Source organism: Lithobates pipiens, unplaced genomic scaffold (genome assembly GCF_037356315.1).
Source record: "Lithobates pipiens isolate NorthernLeopardFrog02 unplaced genomic scaffold, aLitPip1_a1.2 Scaffold_10, whole genome shotgun sequence".
NCBI classification, from domain to species: domain Eukaryota; kingdom Metazoa; phylum Chordata; class Amphibia; order Anura; family Ranidae; genus Lithobates; species Lithobates pipiens.
Window position 1 is genome coordinate 54,968,988 of NW_027507686.1, and position 27,074 is coordinate 54,996,061.

The 27,074-nt window shown below is 43.3% G+C and overlaps 1 protein-coding gene across 2 annotated transcripts in view; it reads right to left on the reverse strand.

Annotated features, from left to right (window-relative positions):
* B3GNT9 (UDP-GlcNAc:betaGal beta-1,3-N-acetylglucosaminyltransferase 9) overlaps positions 1 to 26,856 on the reverse strand; it is a 41,565-nt gene extending 14,709 nt beyond the window's left edge. The window contains exons 1-2 of one of the 2 annotated variants that reach the window (XM_077455172.1): positions 26,500 to 26,856; positions 26,354 to 26,409 (exon numbers count right to left, since the gene is read on the reverse strand). The gene's annotated coding sequence lies outside the window, so the exon portion shown is untranslated. The remainder of the gene's footprint in view (positions 1 to 26,353; positions 26,410 to 26,499) is intronic. The other variant, XM_077455164.1, reaches the window with a different exon arrangement.
* Between the last annotated feature and the right edge of the window lie 218 nt (positions 26,857 to 27,074).

Genomic DNA, 27,074 nt, shown 5'->3' on the forward strand with positions numbered 1-27,074 from the left:
AAATACTTAAAAAAAAAAAAAAAAAAGTCTGAAGTTACGTCTGAAAAAGTAGATGCTCAAAAAGGAGTATCGTGTGCAAGAGGCCTTAATATTCTTCTAATATTATTCTGAATTAACCCGGGGATCATTTATTTAAGCTGAGCCAAGCCTTTGCTGCACTGTTGATCTGAAGGGTCCTCATGTCTGAGAGTTCCTGCCCGTGTTATTAACAGTACAGCCGTACAGTCATGGCTATGCATACTTTTAGGGAGAAATCCCCAGATGACCTGGCTTTGTGTGGATCTTCTATTTCCTGTTGTTTTATTGCAGTTCATATTTTACTAATAAAAACTGCATCTGTCTGATTTTCTTGTCCCGAGGGCAGGTCGTGGGATGGGTACAGAGCTCTCTTCACTGCTGGAAACACATATCATATCATATTAAACCCACTGGGATGTTAATTTCAGGTAAGCTTGATATATTTTATCTGTTTTGATTAGAAATGTATGTATGGCCATAAAAAATAAAAATTTCTCTGGGGGTGGGGGATTTCAGCCTTGGGGACATAATAAGGGGACAAAAAGGGAAGATAATTGGGCAGTAAATTACTATAGAAGCTTTGTGGTATCATTGGTTAAGAAGGGAAATGTTCTGGAGGTTGAACATGACCTAAAAAATTTCCATAGCAAGATCATTCCAATACATATAATGGCAGGGACCAGTCCTTTAAGGGCGCAGGGTGCCGCCCCCCCCCATCCATGTGACCAGCCCCTTTCGGGATGTGGGATGCATGGATTGCAATGGGGGGGTGTTTTTTTTTTTATGAACCTGATTAGAACCAAAAGCTCTCATAGGCTTCAAAATAAGGTGGGCTTGGTTCGCATTCACGAATGAATATTAGCTATTGTAACACTGATCCTCCTCCGGCCAATTGGCTGAAAGGACAGGCGATCCGATTGGACACTTAGGAGGGGAGGAGACGCACGGCCGCCTTTATGGAGGAAAGAACACAGGAACCTCTACTCGATGCCCAATGCTGATGCCCGCCACCTGCCACCTAGATGGGGCAAGTACCGGACTGACTGGCAGACAGCAACCGGGCGGCCAACAACCACCCCCCCCCCCCAAACAACACAAGCCGCCACTGTAAAACAGTCATTTAAAGTCTACAGCTTATTGTATTTCTATATTTCTAGTGCCAGAACCTCATCATTGTTCTATGAAGCATTCGGCATGTGCTTGTAATTTCTGAAACTCATCCTCATCCTGCGCACGGGGCAATTAGGGTGTGCCCAGGTACACCCCATGCGCATGCCTAGGTGTGGAGGTTGAACATGACCTAAAACAATGTTTCCATAGCTAGATCATTCCAATACATAATTGTTTTTAAGAGGCTTATTGTTTTTAAGAAGGAATATTTATAGTGCTAGAACCTCATCATTGTTCTGTGAAGCATTCGACATGTCCTTCTAATTTCTGAATTTCACCGCCTATGCTAAAATGGAATGTTGGGTCCCCTCCTAGTAGACAGATAGAACAAACAGTGGACACACTTTGCCCCATGCTGTACAAAGAATTAATGATTATTTAGGTGGGACACATCTGGGAGAAGGGAGGTATCCCCACCAGGGAGGGAAGTAATCCAGTGACTGATGAAACGCAGACTTAGTTGTGCAGAAGAGGTTCCAGGACATGTGGTTCCTTACAGCTTATTATTCTGGGATGCATTATTTCTAAATATGTACCAGGCATAAAGCCTTACTGAGTGTCCCATCTTACGTCTGTTTATGTTAATTGACATTTTAGTTTAAATCAGCTAAACACGGGTCCATCAAAAGAAAAATATGTAGAAAGTCTGAGGCCTCATTTACACAGGTGAGCCGAGGAAGGAAAAACGGGAAGTTGAACCAGTTTTACTGTCCTTTGACTGCTGAGACACAAGTTAACATGGCCAGCCACCATGTTAGTACATAATGCTGTGGTACGGCAAATTTTATTCCACAGGTCTAAAGTACTTCCACCAAACACAACCCACTCTAGAGAGTGGAGCCACACTGCAACCGTGTGTGATTGTTCCAGCCACAGCCTGAGTAGAAATGCCTGTTCCCTGCCAGCATGCTGCAGAGAAGGACCCTTTCTCTAGGTGTGGAGACAGTGATCACTCTGCAGAAGTCCAACACCCCCCCTTGCTGAGTCACAGCTAGAACTCTTTGATCAGCAGGGATCTGATTGCAGAGCTATAGCTCTGACTCAGTAGGGGACGCGTTGGACATCTACGAGGCTAGTTAAAAGCTCAAGCAACCTTAAATGTCCACTTCCAATGCAAAGACACAGTAGCTTCTGTATAACCAAACTACACACTGCAGAGGGGAACATTGAGGATATATGAGAACTATTTAAAAAAAATAATGCTTCCTTATAGGAATAATAAAAAGGTTTATTTTCCAATACTTATGGTTTATCAGTGGCGGAACTACCAGGGTCGCAACAGTCACACTTGGGCCCTGAAGTCCAGTCCTGCCCAGGGGGGACCGTCTGCCTATTCTCCCGCTGTGAGGGGCCCATCGGCCTGTTCTCTCGCTGTGAGGGGCCCACCCGTTCTGGTTGTGCCAGTGTAAGGAGCCCGTCCGTCCATTCGTATGTTGGGGGGGGGGGGGCATCCGCCTACTGACTGCTGAGGGGAGGCTGAGCAGTCAGCACTAAAAGGCTAAAAAGGAGGCATCAGCTGACCAGCTGATGACTAATAGAGTGAAGGCGGACCCCATGACACAGAAGCATCCCTGGAGGCATGTGATTACTGAGGGGGAATCAACTGACTAAGTAAGTGACTAATTGCCAGATGTCAGTGCAACTGATCCCATCCTCCACCACCGCTGCTTCTCACCGATCCCACCATCACAGATCCCATCCCTATCCTGGGGGGAATAGAGATGAGATCTGTGGTGGTGGTGAGGGGGGTGGGATCAGTGTCAGCGGTTGTGCCGTCCTCCCCCACCACCATTGCTGCCTCTCACTGACCCCCCCCCCCCCCTCCACCACCATCTCTCTGCCACTGATCCCATCCCCACCTCCACCACCATTCCTCTGCCACTGATCCCATCCCCCCACCACCATCCGTCTGCCACTGATCCCATCCCACAACCCCCATCTTTCTGCCGCTAATCCCTCCCCCCCCCACCACCATCCCTCTTCCCTTTATCCCAGCCCACTCTCCATCACCATCCCTCTGCCACTGATCCCACCCCCCTCCACCACCACCCTTCTGCCACTGATCCCATCCCCCCTCCACCACCATCCCTCTGCCACTGATCCCATTTTTTTATCTTACATTTTCTTCACAATGTTTTGTATTTTGGGTGGGGGGCATTGGTGGAATATCACCCCTAAAGTCTCAATTTTGAGACACAGTAAGGGACCGAGGAAACACATTCCCCAGTTTCTTTCTGCAGCCTCAGCTGCACAGAATAAATAATCAGGATTATTTATCGGCCCCTTCCCTACTCTCCATCCTGAAGATTCCCCTGTGTGTTGGCAGCAACCGACATGAAAGGAGAGGAGGGAAGCTGGAGGCACTGCTGGGGCGAGGGGCCAGGGCACTAATGCTAACGCGCATGGGGCGATTAGGGTGTGCCCAGGCACACCCCATGCGCACGCCTGCGTGCGGAGGTTGAACATGACCTAAAACAATGTTTCCATAGCTAGATCATTCTAATACATAAAGTGGCCATTTGAAGTCTATGGCTTATTGTTTTTAAGAGGGAATATTTCTAGTGCTAGAACCTCATCATTGTTCTATGAAGCATTCTAATTTCTGAATTGCACTGCCTATGCTAAAATGGAATGTTGGGTCCCCTCCTAGCAGACAGATAGAACAGACAGTGGACACACTTTGCCCCATGCTGTACAGAGAATTCATGATAATTTAGGTGGGACACATCTGGGAGAAGGAAGGTATCCCCACCAGGGAGGGAAGTGTTCCGGTGACTGATGAAACACAGACTTAGTTATGCAAAAGAGGTTCCAGGACATGTGATCCCTACGGCTTATTCTGGGATGCATTATTTCTAAACATGTGCAAATTCTGCCCCTATCAATTAGATGAAACCATCTCAGTGGATTCTTTGCCAGGCATACAGCCTTACTGACCCATTACGTCTGTTTATGTCAACTGAAATTTGGGTTTAAATCAGTTAAACAGGTCCATCAAAAGAAAATACACTCGCTGGCCACTTTATTAGGTACACCCTGCTAGTATTAGGTTGGACTTGTTTTGACTTCAGAACTGCCTTAAAGTGGAGCTCCAACCAAAAGTGGAAGTTCCGCTTTAAGGACTCGTTCCCCGCTCCTCTTGAACAATTGGAACTTTTGAGGAGTGGAGAGAGCAGGTACCCAATTTTGACAGGCATCCGCTTCCCACTTCCGTTCCGTCCGCCGCGGCGGTTGCAAATGGAAGTTCTCCTCCCTCTCTTGCCCCTGCAGTCTTCTGGGACACTGACAGGTCCCTGAAGACTGCATTCACCACTCACAACGTGCAGAGACTCGGAAATGCGCAGTGGGCACCTGGCTGTGAAGCTGCAAGCTGTTACAGTCGGGTGCCCATAGTGAAGATGCCAGCACCGATAACCGAAAACAGCAGGTGAGACCGACTGGGGTGAGCACACCGCTCGATCGTGAGACAGGTAAGTGGCTGTTTTTTAAAAGTCAGTAGCTACAGTTTTTGTAGCTGATGACTTTTATTTTTTCCACAGGTAACTGGAACTCTGCTTTAATTATTCATGGCATAGATTCAACAAGGTGTTTGGAAACATTCCTTAGAGATTTTGGTCCATAGTGACATGATAGCATCACGTAGTTGCTGCAAATTTGTCAGCTGCATATCCATGATGAAGATCTCCTGCCACATCCCAAAGGTGCTCTATTGGATTGAGATCTGATAACTGTGGAGGCCATTGGAGTACAGTGACCTCAGTGTCATGTTCAAGAAACCAGTGGTACAAAGATTTGAGCTTTGTGACATGGCGCATTATCCTGCTGGAAGGAGACATCAGAAGATGGGTATACTGTAGTCATATAGGGATGGACATGGTCAGCAACAATACTCAGGTAGACAGAGCCCTTTAAACGATGCTTAATTGGTACTAAGGGGCCTAAAGTGTGCCAAGAAAACCTCCCCCACACCATTACACTACCACCACCAGCCTGAACCATTGATACAAGCCAGAGATGAGAATTGTAGCCTCAGTTTCCTGTTCTGAAGGGACAGGAGTGGCACCCAGTGTGGTCTTCTGCTGCTTTAGCCAATCCCTTTCTTCCCAATTCTGGTGCTCGGTTTGAATTTCAGTAAGTCCTCTTCACCAAGTCTAGATGGCTAAATCCATTGAGTTGCTGCTATGTGATTGGCTGATTAGCAATTAGTCTTACCAAGCAATTGAACAGGTTTACCTAATAAAGTGGCCGGTGAGTATATGTGGAAGGTCTTAGCCCTTGTACACATGGTTGGAGACTCCGACAACCAACTCCGTCGCAGTAATTCCGACGGATTAATTCCGGAAGAGGTCCAGTAGTGATGTTGCATACATGTGGTCGGACTAAGTTGTCTGAAAATCTTATATCTGATTATTATCTAAAATCTGATTGTACATAACGTGATGACGATATTTCGTTACGACGGGACTACGTTCAGGCTAGTAGCCTATGGCTTTGGTCTAGGAATTTGATCTGAGCATGCGTGGCACTTTGTCCGTCGGAGTAGGCTACACATGATCGGAGTATGTCCGATAGGAGCATTTTGTTGAAAAATTTTACTGGCAAGTTGGAAAACTTGGTCCGTCGGATATGCCGACGGAAATAGTCCAATGCAGACCACACACACAGTCGGAATATCCGACAAAACGGTCCGATAGGACACATTCCGTCGGAATCTCCGACCGTGTGTACAAGGGCTTAGGCTTCTTTCACACAGGCTTTCTGATCAGGTCCCCCTGTCAGTTTTTCAGGTGGACCTGATCAGACCCTCCATTCACTTCTATGGAGTGGCGGATGTCAGCGGTGACATGTCAGCTGACACCTGTTGCTATACGATCCAATCCTGTCCATGAAATCCAGACGGATGGAGACCCTATTTTCCATCAGTCTGGTGGATCGGATGGGATCGGTCCGTTTTAATCTGATCTCCCCATAGAGGAAAGCGCGGCTCTGACGGGTCCGTCTCTGCACAGTGAGTGGAGACATACCTGTCATACGCCTGCTCAGCATGTATTAGTGGAGCGATCCCCTCGGTGAGCAAAGAGGAGTCTGCCAGGCGGACCGCCCATGTGAAAGAACCCCTAGGCCTCATTTACACAGCTGGGCAGGGGCAAAAAGAAAATGGGCTGTTGGGCCAGTATTAGCGAGACATAAGTTAACACGGCAAGCAGCCATGTTAGTACATACTACTGTGGTGCGACACATTTTATTCCACGGGTCTAAAGAACCGCTGCCAAACACGTGTAGTGTGTAGTGTTTAATTTTTCTTTAAAAAGCAGCCACAGCCTAAGTGGAAATGCCTGTCCCCTGCCAGCATGCTGCAAAGAAGCACTGATCACCATGCAGAAGTCCAACATACCCCTTGCTGAGTCACAGCTAGAGCTGTCTGATGAGTAGATATCTGATTGCAGAGCCAAAGTCTGACTCAATAGGGGACGTGTCGGACATCTACAAAGAGCCCTTTCCTTCAACACACAGAGCAAGGTTCCCACTCAGCTGCTTAAAGGGAACAGACTTTTTTTTACACAGACTAGCTGATTTCCAAAGAAGACACATTTTTTTATGCACCTAGGGACATAATTATCTGATTTAAACTAAAAGTAGATTTGGTTGGAACCATAAATCTGTACACAAGCCACCTATGCTCATGACTGTAGGAGCCTTCAGTTAGCAGGACATAGGGAGCCTGAGAGACGGGACATCCACCACTAAAAAACAGTAAATTTTTAGTCATACCTATCTGTTTTAGCATTTCTGTGGATGCACTGCATTGCAGGTGTGTTGTACAGGTCTTTTCAAATGCTGTGCAGCATGCAGACGTGAACAGGACCCTAGACTGCTCATACACCTTAGAAGTCAGTCAGATATGCAGGCTAAAAATGTCAGCTTGACTTAAAAGTAAATAGTCATGACAGAATTATGGGAGTTGTCATTGTTGAAGGTACTGTTGAAGGTACTATCCATAGAAAACAAATAGTAAAAAGGGGATAAGGGGGAGGGGCAAAAGGACCTGTAGGATGGCTTAATGGGAGTGACAGTCCTTTAACGGTAAGGGCAGTCCTTTCAGCCGGCTATCATTGGGGCCCTTTAAGAGGCTGTGGTGCACTTGGCAACAATTTTAATAAACCAGCATTCAGTATAGGGTGGTAGAAGTGTAACACAGATATGGCACAGGTGCAGTATCAATGGGGTATAGGTGCTGAATGGGTAAGGCACAGTGGCAGTATGGATGTGCTTCATGTCTTGTCTCCAATGACTCAGTTCCTGATAACGGTGTGACTGATAGATGATAAGGCCGCTTACCAGTCCCAGCTGTGCAGTTGCGAGCTTTTACTGTGGAATGGGGCACCATGCCCTCTCTCTTTCCCTAGGATGCCTCAAGACCCTCACTGCGGGAAGCAGACTGTGAGAGGACACTCCAGTTTCCCTGTGGCAATGGTGCAGCGCAATCACTGTAGTCTGTGTTGCAAGGCAAGGGCGTCTCTCCCCTCCTGGGCCTCCGCTCGATCCCGCGGGTTTGGCCCCACAGGAGTGCAAATGTGTACTTCCTGAGTCCCATGGTGCCAAAAAAGCAATGTTTCCTGGGCAAGTCAGTAAAAGCCATCTCACCACTCCCCCTGCTCCTCAGTGTCTCTTGGGAACTGTAGTGTAAAGAATCCATCGGCCCCACTGTATGGCTGCCATCTCAAAGTGCAACTCCCATGATTCTCAGTGCTCTGCATAGGAGTCCAAGGGCAGGCTTGGCTGTGGCTCCCCCTCAGCTGGCTGGGGGGAATAGTGCAGCATCACTAAATAGTTAGGCAACAAAGGGCAATGTCTACTTCTCCATGTTGGTATAGCCCAGTAATCGCCGACACTTTGGGCTCCTTCTCTTCTCCTTGTGCCACCATAGGGAGCTGCTGTCTCTCTGTCCTGTGAATGTAGGGAGAGAGGTGAGAGCCGCTACAGATGGGCACAGCACTGGATAGAGTGAGGTAAGTATTTAGGACTACAAAAACGACCCACTGTAGAGGAGAATATATCTAGGAATATTTAGGATATATGAGAACCATTTTTAAAATTAGCGCTTCCATGTAGGAATAACATTTTTTTTATTTTCAATACTTATATTTTATATGTTGTTACTCTATGTAGCTAAAAAGACTATTTAACTCATTTTGTACAATGAGCTCATTGCCCTGATCTTCCCAGCATCAACTAGTGTTTACTTGGCTCTTTATTTTCATCTGTCTACCAGATCTGCTTTCACAATCAACATGACTCACAGATCAACAGGATTAAAGTTATTTTGTATAAATGAGGACAAGGATGGCCTTTGTGTGGAGGCAGGCAGGGCTATATTTACCATAATGCCACTTAGAGGGCACATCCTACAGCAAATCGGTTAATGGGGTAGCAAAAAGCCTCCACATTTATGACCTGTGCCAATGTTGTCCTTGTATTACTTTAATCTGTCCACCTCTAGACATTTGTGACTAAATTCAGAACGATAACTGTATATGGAATGTGGTGCGGGGATGCTGAGAGGAGTCAGAAGGCTCTTGTTTATGGTGGGTACAGTAGGCCCCCAACAGCCCATTCTGGTACTAGTTTTTACCAATGTAATCGTACAACATGGATAAGTGGTGAAGTCACTCCAGGTTTCCTCTATTCCATTTTCCAACCCCCACCCCACACTTTCTCCCCCCACACTTTCTCCCCGTATTAGTGAGGCCCGGAACGAAATATAGCAAGAAAAATTTAGTGTAGGGCTGGGCATGACTGTGTGTCTAGTGTGACACACATAGGGTTAAAATGGGGAAGGTTAGTAAGGGGAGGAGACTAGTGGATAGGCAGAGGGAGTGGCCTTATTTATAGGGGTGGGGCCAAGGTCCAGACATTCGTGTGGGGGACAGAACGAGGAGGCAGTTTTTACCACCCGCCCTCCCTTACAGGTTTGTTGTTGATGGTGTTAATGTGTGTGTTTCTGTTTCAGGATCAAGTGAAGATGAACCTCATGGTAGCTGGCGGGGTTGGCTGTGTTTTTTCTGTTGGTCGGTGACGGTAGCAGTAACAGATGTGGTAAAAGGGGTAGGGGGCTCATCGGTAGTATGGCCCCCCCCGGTGTATTCCACCTAATGGTTGATGGAATACTGGTATGGTTGTACTGCGGGAAGGGGGTTGTCTCCGAGCGGTACAGCTGGAGGCCTATTATGTTTGGAAAAAGGTCCTGCAGTGTACTGGTGATATATGGTGGAAAAAGGAGGTAGCTCCATCATTGACCAACAGATTGGGGTTGAAACATGTTGTTTCTCTGATGTTTTATATATGTTATATATTTAAGGTTATTTTGGAGGTTTTATTCAGATTGTTTAATAAAAGGCTGTTATGGCCATTATACTCCATAAGAACGATGTGGTCTCTTATTCTAAGGGGAGGAAAAGCTAACCGCAGTTCAGCTTTAATATCTATGGACTCCAGAGCACATATTAACAGTGCAAAATTTATACAGGCAGTGTTTTTTTTTATAATACATTACACTGCATAACAAAACTATGAACAGACCTGATTGATTTGTGTGACAGTTATACTTTTGCTGTTGGTCCTGCCAATGTAAAAGCACTCAAATATGCGCCCACCCATTCATTACATTTTGTTTTTTTTGGGTATAATAAGGGAAGCACTGCAAATAAGGTCTGTTGAAGTACAGTAGATGTAAACCTTTACTGAATGTCATGTAAGTAGCAAAATGTTCTCTATCTTAGATAATTGGGGAGGTGGAAGAGGAGTTTAGACCTTTTTTCATCCATTGTTACATCTCAATGCTGCTGATGTTCTGAAACCTCTTAAAAGTCTATTTATGTCTACAGGCACTGCGGTCATAACAGGCAGCATTTGTTTTTTCATAGGGCATATTTACCAATTATCAAACCTCACAGTTTGAGATGGGAATGAGGGACACCTACTTGCAAACGTATGTAGGCATAGGACACGCTCCCCTGGCACATCCCCTTAAAGGAGAATTAACCAAAAAAAAGGTTATTTAATAACTAAGGACTTTTTTTTTACCACTACTATTCCGTTATATTGGCTTTTAAAATTGACAAATTCAGCAATTTAGAATTTGGATGAAAGGTTTAGCACTGGGAAACACAAACAGTGCTAAACAAGGGCATTTTATATACAACTATATAGATCAGACCAAAATGAGGGACAAATGAGGAGGAAAGAGGGACAGAGGGACATTGCTCCAAATCAGGGACAGTCCCTGGAAATCAGGGACAGTTGGGAGCTATGCAATTATTGCTGAGTGAAATAGTTTATTCACAGGTGTTTTTTAACTGATTGCCAACTGTATACTGTATATATACAGCAGCGGCTTTCCTGGGCAGGATCACATACATGTACGTGCTCCAGAACGTCCAGCTCTTGGGCGTGCACGCTGGCGACCCACTCCCACTATTATTTCAACACATTGAGAGCCAATCGACGAACCCGCCGACCATTTGGGACACAGGCAGAACAGCGGTCTGCCTATGTAAACAAGGCAGACCGCTCTTATGCGAGAAGGGAAGGTTGTGAACTTGTGTTCCTGCCAAGCAGAAACACAGATCTCTGCCTTCCCATAGTACAAGCACAGTGTACACATGCACAGGTTAGGCACACAGTTAACCCTTTGATCGCCCCTGATTTTAACCTCTTCCCAGCCAGTGTCATTAGTACAGTGACTGTGTATATTTTTTTTTAACACTGATCACAATATTAGTGCCACTGGTCCGCAAAAAGTATCACTTAGTGTCCAATTTGTCTGCTGCAATGTCACAGTCCCGCTATAAATCGTTGATTGCCACCATTACTAGTAAAAAATAAAAAATAAACGAAATAAAAATTCCATAAATCTATCCCATAGCTTGTAGACGCTATAACTTTTGCGCAAACCAATCAATATACGCTTATTGGGATTTTTTACCAAAAATATGTAGCCAAATACTTATTGGCCTATATTGATGAAGAAATTTGTTTTTTTTCCATTTTCTTTTCCCATGTTTTATAGCAGAAGATAAAAAATATATATATATATTTTTTTAAATTGACAATCTTTTTTTGTTTATAGCGCATAAAATAAAAACTGCAGAGGTGATCAAATACCACCAAAAGAAAGCTCTATTTGTGGGAGAAAAACAAACATAAATTTTTGTTACACTGTTGCACGCCAGTACAATTGTCAGTTAAAGTAACGTACTGCCTTATTGCAAAAAATTAAGCGGTTAAATAGTGACAACAGTGAAAGGTGCTTGGTCAATGTAAATTAGCAAAGAATCTTGTAGTTTCCTTCAGGGGAAGCTGTGACGGGGTGATTTACAATTGGGAGATTGTAGGGAGACAGTGGTGGAGCATTGTCACCGCATAACATAAAGTGCACAAACAAGGAGCATTCACACCGAGCGTAGCGTCTGAGCACTTTTCTGGTGTTTTTTGGCACATTTTTGGCACGTTTTTGTGCGTTTGTATGCAGCATTTTTAGGCTTTGCCATTTTTTATTAACCAATAGAGAAAACTATTATGTGTTGCATCATTTGTTGCTAGGTATTTCAGCTTTTTTTAGCTTTTCCATTAGATTTTATTTCTTCTTTTATTATTATTCATCTATCATAATGTTTTTTTCGTTGGGGTAAGGTGTTTGAGTTCAGTTTAGGTTAGGGTTAGGATTAGGAGTTGGGATTAGGGTTATTTAATATTATTTTATTTTATATTTCTTTTTCTTTTATTATTATTATACTACTAATAATAAATGAATACATGATTGTAAAATAAATACACAAATAAATAAAAAATAAATAAATTCAATAAATTAATACTAAGTAACAATAAATAAATAATTAACCCTTAACTTTAATGCCCCATACACGCGGTCGGACATTCGTACCACAAAATCCATCTGATTTTTTCAGACGGATTTTGGCCGAAACTTGTGTTGCATACACACAATCGCACAAAGTTGTCGGAAAATCCGATCGTTCTGAACAAGGTGACGTCATAAACGTACGTGGGGCTATAAACGGGCCAGTAGCCAATAGCTTACGTCTCTTAGTTTATTCTGAGTATGCATGGCACTTTGTCCGTCAGAATTGTCTACACACGATCGGAATTTATGTGATCGGATTTTGTTGTAGGAAAATTTTAGATCCTGCTCTCAAAAGTCCGATGGAGCCCACACATGGTCAGCTTTTCCGACAACATAATCCGATCGCACATTTTCCATCAAAAAAAATAAGAATAAATAACTTAACACCCTAACCCTAACACAAAAATTATTATTGTTATTATTATTAATAATGTATTTTTTGTTTGAATTTGGGTGTTATTTTATAATTATTAATAATAATAATAATAATAATAATAATATATTTAATATTTTCAAGGTTAGTGGTTAATTATTATATATTCATGTATTATTACATATTATTAATTTAGTTTACTTATTTATGATGATTTTTAGTTATTTGTGTATTTATTTTACATTTATTTATTCATATATTCTTACTATTTTATTTTTTTAATTTGAGCAGAAAAATCGCATAAAAATTCGCACGGAAACACGCAAAACCGTGCAAATGGTCAGTTTCCATTAATTTCTATTGAAATACAAATGCGCCGAAAACGCCTAAATCTGACTGATTTGTGTGACAAAAAAAGGTCCAGAACTTGTTTGAGCTTCAGGTGACTTGGAGTGGAGATGTGAACAGTCTCCATAAAGAATAATTTACTTTTTCAAGCTTCAAGCAGATAATCGCTCAGGTGTGAATGGGGCCTAAATTGGGGAAGGGCGGACTGGTCTAAAGCTTTACCTCCAGGGCCCTGACTATAATGAAATAAATAAAAAACTCAAACATAACTGGCTCCTGAGTGCCCGGGAGGAGAAAGATTATGTTGTCAAAGCAGAGGAATTACAGACATGCTTGGCCCAACCACTGCATCAATACCCAACATACAGAATAAAAATATAAATACCTATAAAAAAATATCATACAAAATACAACATAGAGCTTTAAGACATTCCTCAAGCCTCAAAGATTTTTGCATTTTCTATGTCGTCTGCAAAGCTGCATAAACAAGTCTGTCTCCACTATTTTATTTTATTTTTTGCATTGGCACATGCTTCCCCGGGCAGTGCCTAGATTCCTATGCCTTTTTTTTTTTTTTTTTTTTTTTTACAAAATCTTGCCTATTAGCCTTGAAGATGGGAATAATTTAATATCAAGATATGACCCCCATAAACTTCAATAGGATCCACTGCTAAGTTAAGGTTATCAAACCTGCCAGAAATCAAACCCACATAGATTCACTCATTCCAAATTTTAAGGTCCCTTTTACACGGCTTTCCGATCAGGTCCACCAGCCAGTATTTCAGGTGGACCTAATCAGAGCCTCCATTCATCCCTATGGGTCAGCGGTGACACGTCTGCTGACCATAGGCTTGTGCACAGGATGTGCCATGTGCGTTAGCATTATCCAGGGGTGGCACCAGGTGGGTGGTTGGGGTGCCAGTGGCCAGTGTAAACGCCCCCATTATATTAAAGGCTAGGTTCAACTGTAGGAACACATTACACCAATACTTAGGATGTAAGGTAAAAAATAGGCAGTGTTGGTCATCTTACTTTAAAAAAGTAATTAGTTAAGTTACAAATTACTGCTCCCAAAAAGTAATTGCGTTAGTAACTCGGTTACTACAGTGGAAAAGTAATTAGTTACTCAGCAAAGTAACTGTGACTTTTATATTCTATAGAAGGAACTAGCAAAGGAAGTGAATGTCGCCGCCTCCATTGGCGAGATTGACACCTCACGAGCCCGTCGCCTGGTATGGAGTTAAAGGGAAACCCCTAGGCAGAAAAAAACGGCCTGGGGGTCCCCCCCACAGTCCTTAGCAGACCCTTATCCGAGCACGCAGCCTGGCCGGTCAGGAAAGGGGGTGGGGACGGGCGAGCGCCCCCCTCCTGAACCGTAACAGGCCACGTGCCCTCAACATGAGGGGTGCTTTTGGGAAGGGGAGGCCCTGCGGCCCCCCCACCCCAAAGCACCTTGTCGCCATGTTGATGAGGACAAGGGCCTCTTCCCGACAACCCTGGCCATTGGTTGTCAGGGTCTGCGGGCAGGGGGCTTATCAGAATCCGGCAACCCCCTTTAATAAGGGGCCCAAAGATTCTATCAGGAGTTCTATAGTCTTGTGGACCACGCAAGGTCCACCAACACAATTAGTAAAAATTAGTGGGAATTTATAAGAACAAAAAAAAACGGATTCCAACTTTTTACTGTCTACCAAAATTGCATAAGAGTATACATAACCCCTCTGGCCGCCCGATAATCTCAGGAAATGGTTCGATTACTGCCAAACTAAGTGAATGGGTTGATGAACATCTCCGCTGATATGTAGATATGAGTTACCTAGCTACATCCAAGATACGATGAAACTTTTACAAAGCATTGATGGTATCTGTATTCCACCCACTGCCACGCTTGTGGCAGTGGATGTGGAAGCTTTGTATAGTTCCATTTCCCATGAGTTAGGGATGGCCTGCATTAGAAATATTCTATCTAGAGATGTTGGGCTAGATCCATCTATCAAGAACTTTATTTTGGGTGCCCTTGATTTCATTCTCCAACACAATCACTTCGTCTTTAATGGTTTCCACTTCCTCCTGGTACAGGGCGTGGCTATGGGGACTTCGTGTGCCCCGTCGTACACCAATCTGTACCTGGGGGAGTGGGAACAAGTCAATAATGATGAAAACTTCAGCTCACTTATGGTATATGTATCCATGTGGGCACGTTATATTGATGATATACTGTTGGTTTGGAATGGCCCTGTTGAACTGTTGCAGTCATTTCTGATTGGGCTTAATCACAACAAGTTCATCCTTAATTTTACGATGACTCACGATAAGTCAAACATTACTTTCCTGGATGTGACCATTCACAAGGATGAAAGAGGGTACCTGAGTACGAGCCTTTATAGGAAACACCCACGGCGGGGAACTCCATTTTACACGCCACCAGTTTTCACCCCCGGGCACTTATCAACTCTATCCCTTATGGCCAATACCTCAGAACATGAAGGAATTGTTCTTGATCTTGATCTTGACTTCAAAAAGGAGGCAGATCTCCTTAGAGTGACACTCCTCCACTGCGGATACTCCAAAACATGTCTCAAAAAGGCTTTTAAGAGGGCATGTGGTAGAACAAGAAATGATCTACTCTATCTACTCTATAATCCCTCCTCTAAAAATAGGAAAGTCAATCCGATCTCTATCATTACAAGTTATTCGAATCAGTCTAACAAAATTCAAACTATCGTACGTAAGTTTTGGCATGTCCTAACTATGGACCCCACCATTGGCCCATTTGTTTCCAACACTCCACTTTACTTTTAGGAAGGCCAGGTCCCTACGGGACCAACTAGTATCTAGCGCATTCAAGGAGGGTAACCAAAGAGACCCATGTAAACACTTTGGGACCTTCACATGTGGTGGATGTGGTTACTGCCGCTTTATGAATACCACCACTAATTTGGTGCTCCCCAATGGTGAGCAATATAGACCCCAACACTATGCAAACTGCAAAACGCCAGGTGTAGTGTATCTTCTCCTGTGCAGTTGCAATTGTTTTTATGTGGGGAAAACAATTCAAGAGTTTTGGAAGAGAGCATACCGACATCTGATATCCCTACAATCCTGTACCCCCACTCTTCCTTTGGGTAGGCATGTCACCGCTGTTCACGCTGGAGTATGTCCCAAAGTCTCCTTTGTCATCCTCGACCGTGTCCACTTTGGAGCACGGGGGGGGGGGGGTGATTACAATCGGACTTTGCTCCAGCGTGAACAGCACTGGATTTCAGATTAAATGCCACCTCCTCTCCTGGCCTTAATGGCACTATATCGTTTAGGCCATTTCTGGAGGGTTTTTCATCGGGCGGTTGTGAATGGGAGCCCTCTAATCATTAGAGCTTGTATTTTCGGTTTTGGTTTTTACTTTTGTTTTTGTGTTTTTGTGTATGTTCTTGTGGCTTTTCCTTGTTGGTTTTCTATTATAAATGTATCTTTTATATGCTGTACTGTTTGGTTTTCCTTTTTACACCACAATCCCCCTATTAACAATAAAAAAATGTTTTTATTTTTTTTGTACCTCCCTCTCTCTGGCTGATTGATGCTTCGCGGTGGGGTACCGCAATGGTTTCTCTACTCGGCGCACAGGAGGCCGCCGTTGTGGCATGTTTATGCACAATTCGGCGGCCTCTATTTACATCTTGTCATGTGACCTGGTTTCCCCGGTCACGTGGCCAGGGTTTGTGTGCCGATGGGTGGCTGCGCGGGACGGCTCAGTTGCCTCACTTCTGCCAGTTGCGGTGCTGACCCGCCGTCCCTGTGACTTCTGGCTTGTTTATGCCGGTGTCTTGTCTAATAACGTCCTCCATCGGATAGTGTCCGCTGTGTACTGCGCATGCGCAGTACACAGCACAACAGATTCCGAAAATTGCCGAGGATGAACGGCGCCTGCGCCGTGAGTCCAGGTTCTATCCCCACTATCCAAGTCGACATAGAGTAGGAATAAAAAAGAGCCGAGCGCAGCGAGGCCGAGCCCAAAGCGTGGCGAGCGAAGCGTGGCAAGCGAAGCATGGCGAGCGAAGCTCGCCCGCGAGGGGCCCTTTAATACTCACAACCCTATGTCCGCTTGGATGGTGGGGCTACCACCTCCACTCACGGCGCAGGCGCCGTTCAGCTTCGGAAATTTTCCGAAGCTTCGTCTGCTTCGTACTGCGCATGCGCAGTATGGGGCGGACACTATTTCATGGCCGGACACTATACGGCAGAACACCGGTCCTCATGAGGACGGAGGGCGGGCCGTTCTCGCGCCGCCACCCTAAGGGAACAACCACTGCTTTCGGCTTGCGATCATGTGATGCTGCCCGTCATTGACTGTGTGACGCCACTTAGGCTACCATAACAACGGCGGGCTGGCTGTTCCCACGCCGCCGCCGTGGGGACCACCCACAGGCTCTCCTCTCCTCATTTGATAGTAACATGTCATGTGATCATGTTCTGCCACCTCCCACATCAATTATCAGCCCTATTTAGTGTAGGCATGGCCTCAAGGGCTCAGGACGTGAACCCTTGGATCTAGCCTTCACATATGTCACCCAGTCAGGTAGATACACTTACAGGCATGGTTTGATGGCCTTTTTACAACTGCTCTATTACACTCTGTCCTTTATATGTTGATGGTCAGCTATCTTGCTCGCCTCACATAGGATATTAAAAGTTAGACAACGTTTTTGTCTCTTTATGTTTTCCCCTGTAGGGCTTTGGCAATTTGGCTTTTGTCCAAGTAGGTGATGTGTGCAGAGTTTTTGTTGCTGAGTCTCCGTTATAGAATTCTGGCTCTCTTTCTCTCCTTGGTGGTAGCAGAACAGGTAGCTTTCTTATGTTATTACTTCTCTTTATAACTGTTATATTTTTCTATATGTCTATTAAATTGCCTAGTTTTGCACATGTCTCTCATGCAGGGGGTTCAGCATTTGCTGGTCTTACCCTGGATGAGAGTCTTAAATATAACTATACTATCCACCATTGCAGGGTATTGGATGTATGTCGCCCTCCCTGCATATGAATTATATAATAACATCAATAAAATATATATTTATTATCTCTATAACTAAAAAAATTGTATTTATTTTTTTCAGTGACCTCACATCCCTTTGGGTTACATTTACTGACGTCCCTTGTGGAGTCTCTGTTCTGTGTGCGGTATGAAGTTGCGCTTGTTGATCCCACTGGCTTACGTTGTTGTCTGAAGACCAGAGAGAGGGGTTTTTTCTTTTCGGTCCCCCCTCCCTCATCTGTGTTTATATCACTCATATTCCTCATGTCCGGCATACATAACCTGGATACCATATTGGCTAGTGTTTTCCTTTTCCTTCCCCCCTTTTTTTTATCTATGGATAATAGCATTTACTGATTGTTGTTTGATTGAAATGTTGATACACTAATTTCAATTTGATTTTGTTTCAATCTCAGATTACCAGTTTCTAATTACTGTCTTATGTGAATTATATATACCCCTGATGAAGAGAATTTATTTACTTAAGATCTCGAAACGCGTTGAGATTTTTCCTTTGTCCACTGTAATTTACTGTAATACAGTTGGGTTTTAGGAGAAAAATAGTAAGACAGGAACAAGCTATGGCAATTAATTTTTGTCTGTGGTTTTTTAACTTATGTAAATATATGACATCTGTATTGTAATATTTATGTCAACACTGTATGTGCTATTATTCTAATTATCATAATTAAAAATGATATGTTTTACTATATTTTGTACACCTCCTTGGCCCCCTGCCCACTTTAAAGTCCTTTTCCTAGAGGAGACAACCTGGTTTTCAAATTATTTCAGACAAAAGCCTGGTGCTTTATTGGCCAAGAATCCAATCGTGTACGAGGCTTAAGGCTATGGATAATTCATAGCAAGTCAAAAAAAGAAAATAAGAATTAGTGGATTTGTTGCCCATGGCAGACATCTTGTGTAATATTTCCATGAAGTGAAAGGTAATTATTTCTGTTGGCAAAAGCTCTTTTTTCATCCGTCCAGCTTTTATGACTTAGCCCCAATAGAAGCCAAACAAAATTGTTTCAGCTTTTCAGAACATTCAAGAGGACCTTCACCGAAAAATGAATACATGGTTATTTTATTTCACAGCCTGCATGATGTCCTAAATACTTAATTAAACATCCTGCAACGGTACACCTTTCCTGTGTGCCGGACTGATGCAGGATTAGAGTGTATTTGGATGTTGGACATAGAAGCATACCAAACCCAACCACGATGAAGCAGCATTTTCGTTTTTTTTTTGGACAGAATAAATACTTTTTTGTTGCCTCTTTTTTAACTTTAAGGATAATCATACAGGCTGTATTTTTAAATAATTGTATTTTAGGTTTTCACGGTATTGGCCCTTTATCATCACATAACTCCTAACCTTAGAAGTTGAGAGGGGAGAAAGGGAGAAATGATTTGAACCACTCGCTTACCAGGCACTTTTACCCCCTTCCTGCCCAGGCCAATTTTCAGCTTTCAGCGCTGACGCACTTTGAATGAAAATTGCGCGGTCATATAAAACTGTACCCAAGCAAAATTTTTATCATTTTTTTTCACACAAATGGAGCTTTCTTTTGGTGGTATTTAATGACAATTGTTTTTTTAATTTTTTGCTAAAGAAACAAAAAAATATATATAAACATTTTTGAAAACAACTAAATACATTTTTTTTAATAGTTAGAAAATTTAGCAAACAGGTAATTTTTCTCCTTCACTGATGTTCGCTGATGAGGCTGCACTAATGGGCACTGATAGGTGGGACTGATGGGCACTGATGAAGCTGCACTGATGGCACTAAGGCAGCTCTAATGGGCAGTGATGAGGCTGCACTGATAGGTGGCACTGATGGTCACTGAGAGGTGGCATTAATGGGCACTGAGAGGTGGTAACGATGGGCACTGATAGGTGGCAATGAGTGGCCCTGGTAGTTAGCATTAATAGGCAGCACTGATAGGTGACACTGATTGGGAGCACTGATGGGCACTGATTGACAGCACTGATGGGCACTGATTGGCAACACTGATTGGCACTGATAGGTGCCACTTGTGAGCAATTATGGGCACTGATAGGTGGCACTGGTTGGCACTTATTAGCAGCACCAGCAGGCACAGATTGGGACCCATGTCCCTAGGGCCGTCTTTAAGGCAGGGCAAAAGGGGCAGCTGCCCTGGGCCCTGTCATTGTTGTGGGGCCCAAAGCAGCTGCCTCATACTTGCCAACTATCCCAGTTTACATTCCCTTGTCCCTTGAAGTTTTAGTCCTGTGCTGCTACTAATGCTGCCCAGCTCTGCCCTATTGTTGTGTACAGATGACTCACCGGCAGACCCTGTGTTTACATGTAAATACTGGCATTCATATGTAAATAGCGATGACATGCATATGTAAATAGCTGAGGCCAACTGCATTGATATGTAAATAAAGGCAGCATTCATAGGTATATCATGCCCCCCTGCAGTGAGAAGATGTGCTGTAACCTATAGCAACCAGTGAGCAGTATTACTGTACAGCAATCTATAGCAGCCAATCAACAAACAGAAATGTGCTGTAACCTCTAGCAACGAATCAGTGAGCCTTAAGGAGTGCTGTAACCTCTAGCAACCAGTCAGTAAGCAGTAATGATATGCTGTAACCTCTGGCAAACAATCGCAATCGCTGGCTGATCTGATACAGTAAACTGATTTTAAGTCTAGCTGCTATTTATTGTATGTCTCAGAGAAGGTGGAGAGCGAAATTGCATGGGGGGAGGGGGGCCCTAAGAAAATTTTTGCCCATGGTCCAATCAATATTAAAGACGGCCCTGCATGTCCCTGTAACTGAAGCTGGTTTACATCTTTCTTCTATTCTCACGCTGATCGGGAGAAGAAAAAAAAGCCGATAACCAGCTTCTGTTTTCTTCCGTGATCAACTGTCATTGGTTGACAGCTGATAATGTGGTAAAGGGCCTCTGTGATTGGCCCTTTACCCTATTCTGTGATCAGCCATGTTCGAAGGACCCGGCAATCACAGAGCTTGCCGCCCACGTGCTTCAGGGGGCACGCGAGAAGCGCATTCACGAGAGGACGCCTATTGAGACCCTCCCAGCACTGGAAGCCCACACTGTAGCCATCTTTCGGCTATAGCGTGGGTGGAAAGTGGTTAAATATGCTAAATATTAGAAATAGAATAACAATATTTTTATCAGATGCATTTAAAGTAAAAATCAACATTTTTATTTAAAGTGTAAGTTCACATTTTGGGAAAAAAATGAAAAAGTGAACCAACACTTTACACCCTCCCCACTCCCAGGTCCCCCCTGTACTTACCTCTGTTGGTGATGAACTATCAGTGACTTTATACTGTAGAAGGTGCAGTGGCCTGGGGATTTGAAATCTCTGGTCTTCACGCTCTTTTTTATACAGCACTTTGGGGACAGTTCAGATTGATTCTGATTGGTCAATGCAGACACAGAGAATTGCTCAGCTCTGTCCTGGAAGTGCTGCATAGAGAAGAGGGAGAATACTGTGGATTTGAAATCCTTGTACCGCTGTACTGGCTGCATGGGCACTGACAACTCATCACTCGCAGAGGTAAGTACAGTGTGGGTGGGGGATGGACAGACACAGTGTACGGTGTTAGTTCATCTTTTCATTTTTTCTGAAAAGGTGAACTAACCCTTTAAATTCACATCATTATTTTTTTGTGCTTTTTAATAATATAAAATATATTATTATATATAAATTTGGATTTTATCTTTCACTTTACACTAAGCTTAAAGCTGAACTCCAGCCAAAACATGTATTGCCTATTTGCACTGGAAAAATAAATAAAAATATAATAAAAAAATAATTAAAAAATAAATAAATGAAACTAATAAAATGTGTGCAATACGTGGCTGCTGCTTTGTTATGCAATACTCTTAATACCCCTTTCAGTACAGTCAGCGCTGAACATCCTGGACATGGATGACAGGATGAGACATGTCAGAAAGGTGGGCTATGAATACTAGACACTGTCTTTTGATATTGCTTTCTTTTTTTTCCTTTTTTTTTTTTCATCGGTGCGGTTTTTAGCCTGATTCTCTATTTTTATAAATTCCTAATAGTTCCTAGCATGCATCCGTTTTGGTTTTGTGTTCTTTCTAAATAGTGTTTTTGTAATAAAAAAAAACTTTCTGAAGTTTTAATAAGGTATTTTGTACATGCTGTGTGTTCTGTCTGAGCCATTTTTACGCTATTGAGACTTTTTTCTTTGACGCCCTGGATGTTTGATGAAATTGGAGCATGCTCACAAATGTATGGAGTCAGTCTAATTAAAAACAAAAGTAGAGAGTAATACGAGGCCTTATCTGTAATGATTACATCACAGCTGTTCTTTGCTGTGATGCGATTGTTTAATAAGCATTGGATCGAAATAGGTACAGAGTAAATCTAAAACCTAATACACACGATCAGATTGTTGGCCAACAAAACCGTGGACTTTTGTCCGAAGGGCGCTGGCCCAAACTTGTCTTGCATACACACAGCACACAATTGTTGGCCAACAATTACAAACATAGTGACGTACTACATGGTTTTTCAGCTCTTTAGCGCCACCCTTTGGCCTTTTTCTGCTAATTTCATGTTAGTAGAAGTTTGGTGAGTGTTGATTCACGCTTTTCATTTAGCGCTTTTCATTTCGCACTTTTCAGTTTGTTTCTGAACGGCCGTTCGTCAACCAGACATGTTGCGGAATCGGAGGAGATAACGTGTTATTTATTATCGGCCTTGGAGTTATCGCTTTGACATTATTTTGGTTAAATAATGATTTGATTTGGTATATTTTCTATATTTTTGGATGCATAGAATGCACTTTTTGGTTAAGTTCTATTGGCAGTTAGCATGTCTAATTTTATTTGTTTTCTTTTTTTAATGCACAATAAAAATAATTGTGTAGAATAATACTTGGCTATGTGTTTTGCTTCAAATGACAGTTTGGGAGTAGGTAGTTACATTTAGAAAAATACAATGTAAAATTAACAAAGGACACCAACATAGTTGTATCTTTGATCTTAAAAAATACGGGATAATGGTGTTGTGGTAAATTGCACAAAAAAAATTCATAAAAAAAAAATGCATAATAATATTATTCTTGCTATCACTAGAAAGAAAAAAAACTTTGAAAAATTGCAATATCTCCATCAGTATCACCAGCAAAGCAGCTTCATTATTATTCCATTAGAAGAAGAGAATTTTTCGCGGTATTTCAAGATTTCATACTTTCCCACGTCACAAATGTTGTTTTTCTCCATTATGAACGTTAGTTTACGAGACCGTCTGCTTTTGGCTCGTCCTTGCTTCCGCACATGCTTGTTTGTACTTTGGACTTTTGTCCAATGGACTTGTGTACACACGCTCGGAAAGTCATTTGTCTGTGGAAAATTTTAAAACCTGCTATCCAACATTTGTCCGCAGAAAATCTGACAACAATTGTCCGATGGAGCATACACACGTTCGTATTTTCTGCCAACAGCCTGTCATCACTATCGGAAAATCCGATCGTGTGTACGAGGCTTAAGAGTGTAAGGAGAGCCCTTTTTTGTAATGGGTGCAGGGTGCATCTAGGAAAGTAACGCTGGCCATAGATGATTCAAATCTTGCCTGGCTCAGCAGGAACCGTCCCAGATTTGAACCATGCATGAGCAGGCTGACTGTACCAAATTGATCAATCAATCAACTTGGGTACAACCAGCCTGCTTGATTTACACGTGGTTTTCACTAGCAACTGCTATAGCCGCTAGCAATAATCACTGTCTTCTCCCGGCTGGAAAGTCTTCCCCTGCCCCCCCCCCACCAGGAGAATATAATGGCAGGAGGGATTCCCCTGTCAAATCTGTCTATGGTTGCAGGAAAAAAAAATTGCACCATGTATGGTCTGCCTAATGCCACATACACACGATCAAACTATCCAACGGACTTCCGCTCGTGTGTGGGCTCCGGCTGACTTTTTTTTCTCAAAAGTTCGGTGGACTTAGAAAGTAGTTTTGACTCAAAAATGGTCCGCCAGACTCGCATCCGGCCGTGTGTGTGCTAGTCCGCCGGACATTTGAAATGAACGGACTTTCCCGAACACGGAGATTTTGATCGCGGTTCAAAGCTCTTTATTCTCCTAGATGTACCCTGTACCCACTACAGATAAAGACACTCCTTATTCTCCTAGATGTACCCTGTACCCACTACAGATAAGGATGCGCCTTATTCTCCTAGATGTACCCTGTACCCACTACAGTGCTGTGTCATGTAATAATCATACTTCCATTCCCTCTGTACAGTACAGTCAGCTCTCAACATCCTACACTAAAACTTACAGTTCTGGCTGGAGTACACAGATCATAGTGGGTCGCTTGCTTGGCAGCTCGACAATTCTGATAATATCATGCATTCTTTTCAACATGATCTCTGTGATCAGAGGAGGGGAGATTGTGATGTTCTTCCTCCTCCAATCATAGGATACCTTGAATCCAATGAAGAGCAAACCTTTGTGATCTATATACTCCAGCTGTAAGTGTAATGCCCTGTACACACGGTTGGACATTCCAACCACAAAATCCGTTGGATTTTTTCCGACGGATTTTGTCCGAAACTGGTGTTGCATACACACAGTCGGACAAAGTTGTCGGAAAATCTGATCGTTCGGAACATGATGACGTTCATTCGTTACGACGGGACTACGTTGAGGCTAGTAGCCAATATCTTTGGTCTCGTAATTTGATCTGAGCATGCGTGGCACTTTGTCCAATCGGAATTCTCTACAAACTATCGGAAAAAGTCCGTTCTGATTTTTTTTGTCGGAAAATTTGAGATCCTGCTCTCAAATTTTTTCCGTCTGAATTTCCGACGGAAAAAGTCTGATAGAGTCCACACACTATTGGATTTTCCGACAATATAATCTGATCTGACTAATAAGGTTTACTTATAGGTAGTGGAAATATCTCTTAAACGTGCACCATTTAGGAGATATTTCCCTTGTAGTTTGCCAATGATGTAATCGACGAATGTGCTGTGAAGAAACGGCCCTCCATACCCTTTCTTCACTCGCAAGTGCCGTGACTGACTGCTCATGCATGGGAGTGACATCATGCGGCTTGGGCCAGTCACAGAACCGGAGCCTACAGCCCCGGAAGGAAGAGGGGCGAAGATGGATGCGGGGACAGCGCGGGCTTCGTTTGCAGGCAAACTAAGTATGCTTTTACTTTGCAGGAGGAAAAAAGAGAAAGTAAAACACATCAGGGTTTACTTTCTCATTAATAGGGATGAGCCCGATGTTCGAGTCTACTTTATGTTTGACTTGAACATCGTTTGTTCACCGAACAGCGAACATTATGCAGTGTTCGCGGCAAATTAGAAAGCTGCAGAACACAGTTAAAGTCTATAGGACATTAACATGAAAAATCAAAAAGATTAATTCTAAAGGCTTATAGGCAATTTATTATAGAAAAAGTGTTTGGGGACCTGGGCCCTGCCCCAGGAACACATATCAATGAAAAAAAAGTTTTTTTTGGGAGAAGCGATTCTAATAATGCTTAAAGTGTAACAATAAAAATTAAATATTCCTTTAAATATTGTGCCTGGGAGGTGTCCTTAGTATGCCTGTAAAGTGGCGCAGTTTTCCAGTGTTTAGAACAGTACCACAGCAAAATTACATTTCTAAAGGAAAAAAAATAATTTAAAACTGCTTGTGGCTATGAATTGTCGGCTCTCGGCAATATAGATAAAACTCAATGAAAAAAATGGCAAAATAAACCAAAAAAATAAAAAAATTATATAGTTGCCCCCCCCCCCCCCCAATCCATATCAGACCCTTCAGGTCTGGTATAGATTTAAGGGGAACCCTGCGCCAAAATTTAAAATATTGCATAGGGCCCCCCCTCCAAAATCCATACCAGACCCTTATCCAAGCACGCAACCTGGCAGGCTGTAGGAAAAGAGGGGGGGGGGGGGTCGAGAGAGCACCCCCCCTGAACCTTACCAGGCCACATGGCAGTGCAGTGCTCTGTGCCCCAAGCACACCCTTTTTTTAAGCTAATTAGAACATCTGGCTCTAATCACGTGCTTCTAAAAAAAAAAAAGCCCCATTGGAATCCATGTGTCCGGCGCCCCGCATGTAGATTAGGGGGCTGGACGCATAGATAAGGGAGGCGGCCACCCTGCATTATGGGCCACCACTGGCTCCAGCTTAAACTTAGATCACAGGCAAGGATTAAGGGCCAGTTCACAATACACATTCATGTGTGGTGCGATATGATTGCAAATCTTACCAAAACCCGGAACAAGTAGTGCATGCACCACTATTAAAAAACACGTCACACCAAATGGCACTGTAGTACCATGGGATTTGATGCCTGCATAGGCACTGAATGTACGATGTGTGTTTGGGGTGCCATTAACACTTAATTGGCACTCGCATGTAGATCGCAAGGACAGTGCATTTGAAAGTTATGTCGGAAATGAACACAGCACACACCTTTCCCGCACCATGTTGGACTTACCATCACTTGAAGCACCAGGTGTTTTGCTCTGAATAATGATTGGAGTCAGGTCTGGTCTATAACAATTGCACATATAGCTTTATGAGCTGACAGTTCGGAAGCAGAAATCTACACATTGGATATAAAATGAATGGCAGATCACTTACCCTCTCAAAGTTTGGAAGCTCAGAATTGCTAGGTGCCCATGGGAGTGTGGCTAGATCCTCCAGGATTTCTGATACGTGAGGTCCAGGCTTGTCCGTGATGTGGCAGAAAACATGAATCTCTATACTGTGGACACAGCTGGAACAGCCAGCCACAACCGCTGGATCCCCCACAGAAGATCTGGTAACCGGCCAGACTGGGCTTGTCATAAGAGCGAGTTGTCAGAGAGGGGAAGGGGCAGATCCTCCATTGTTACTCTGCACCAGGGTCTTCTTGTTCTAGGGGTCTCTGGTGTTCTTTGTGTGTGAGCGTCTTGCTACTGACTGCCAAATAAGCACATCTGGATTTGTTTCAGTATGTGCATTCTTTTTGACTCTCCTCCTAAATAAAATCTGAGCTTAAGCCAGGCAGCCAGAGGCAGGACAGGACTTGCATGGCTGTCTGAATACATGGCGATCTTACGTACGGTATATGTAATGTGGCATCTCATGTGTCTTCCTTTTTTGTACTTTTTTGTTCGGATAATGACAATAGGAAGCTGGTCCTTCGGAATCAGGGCTCAGATCCACTGTATGTT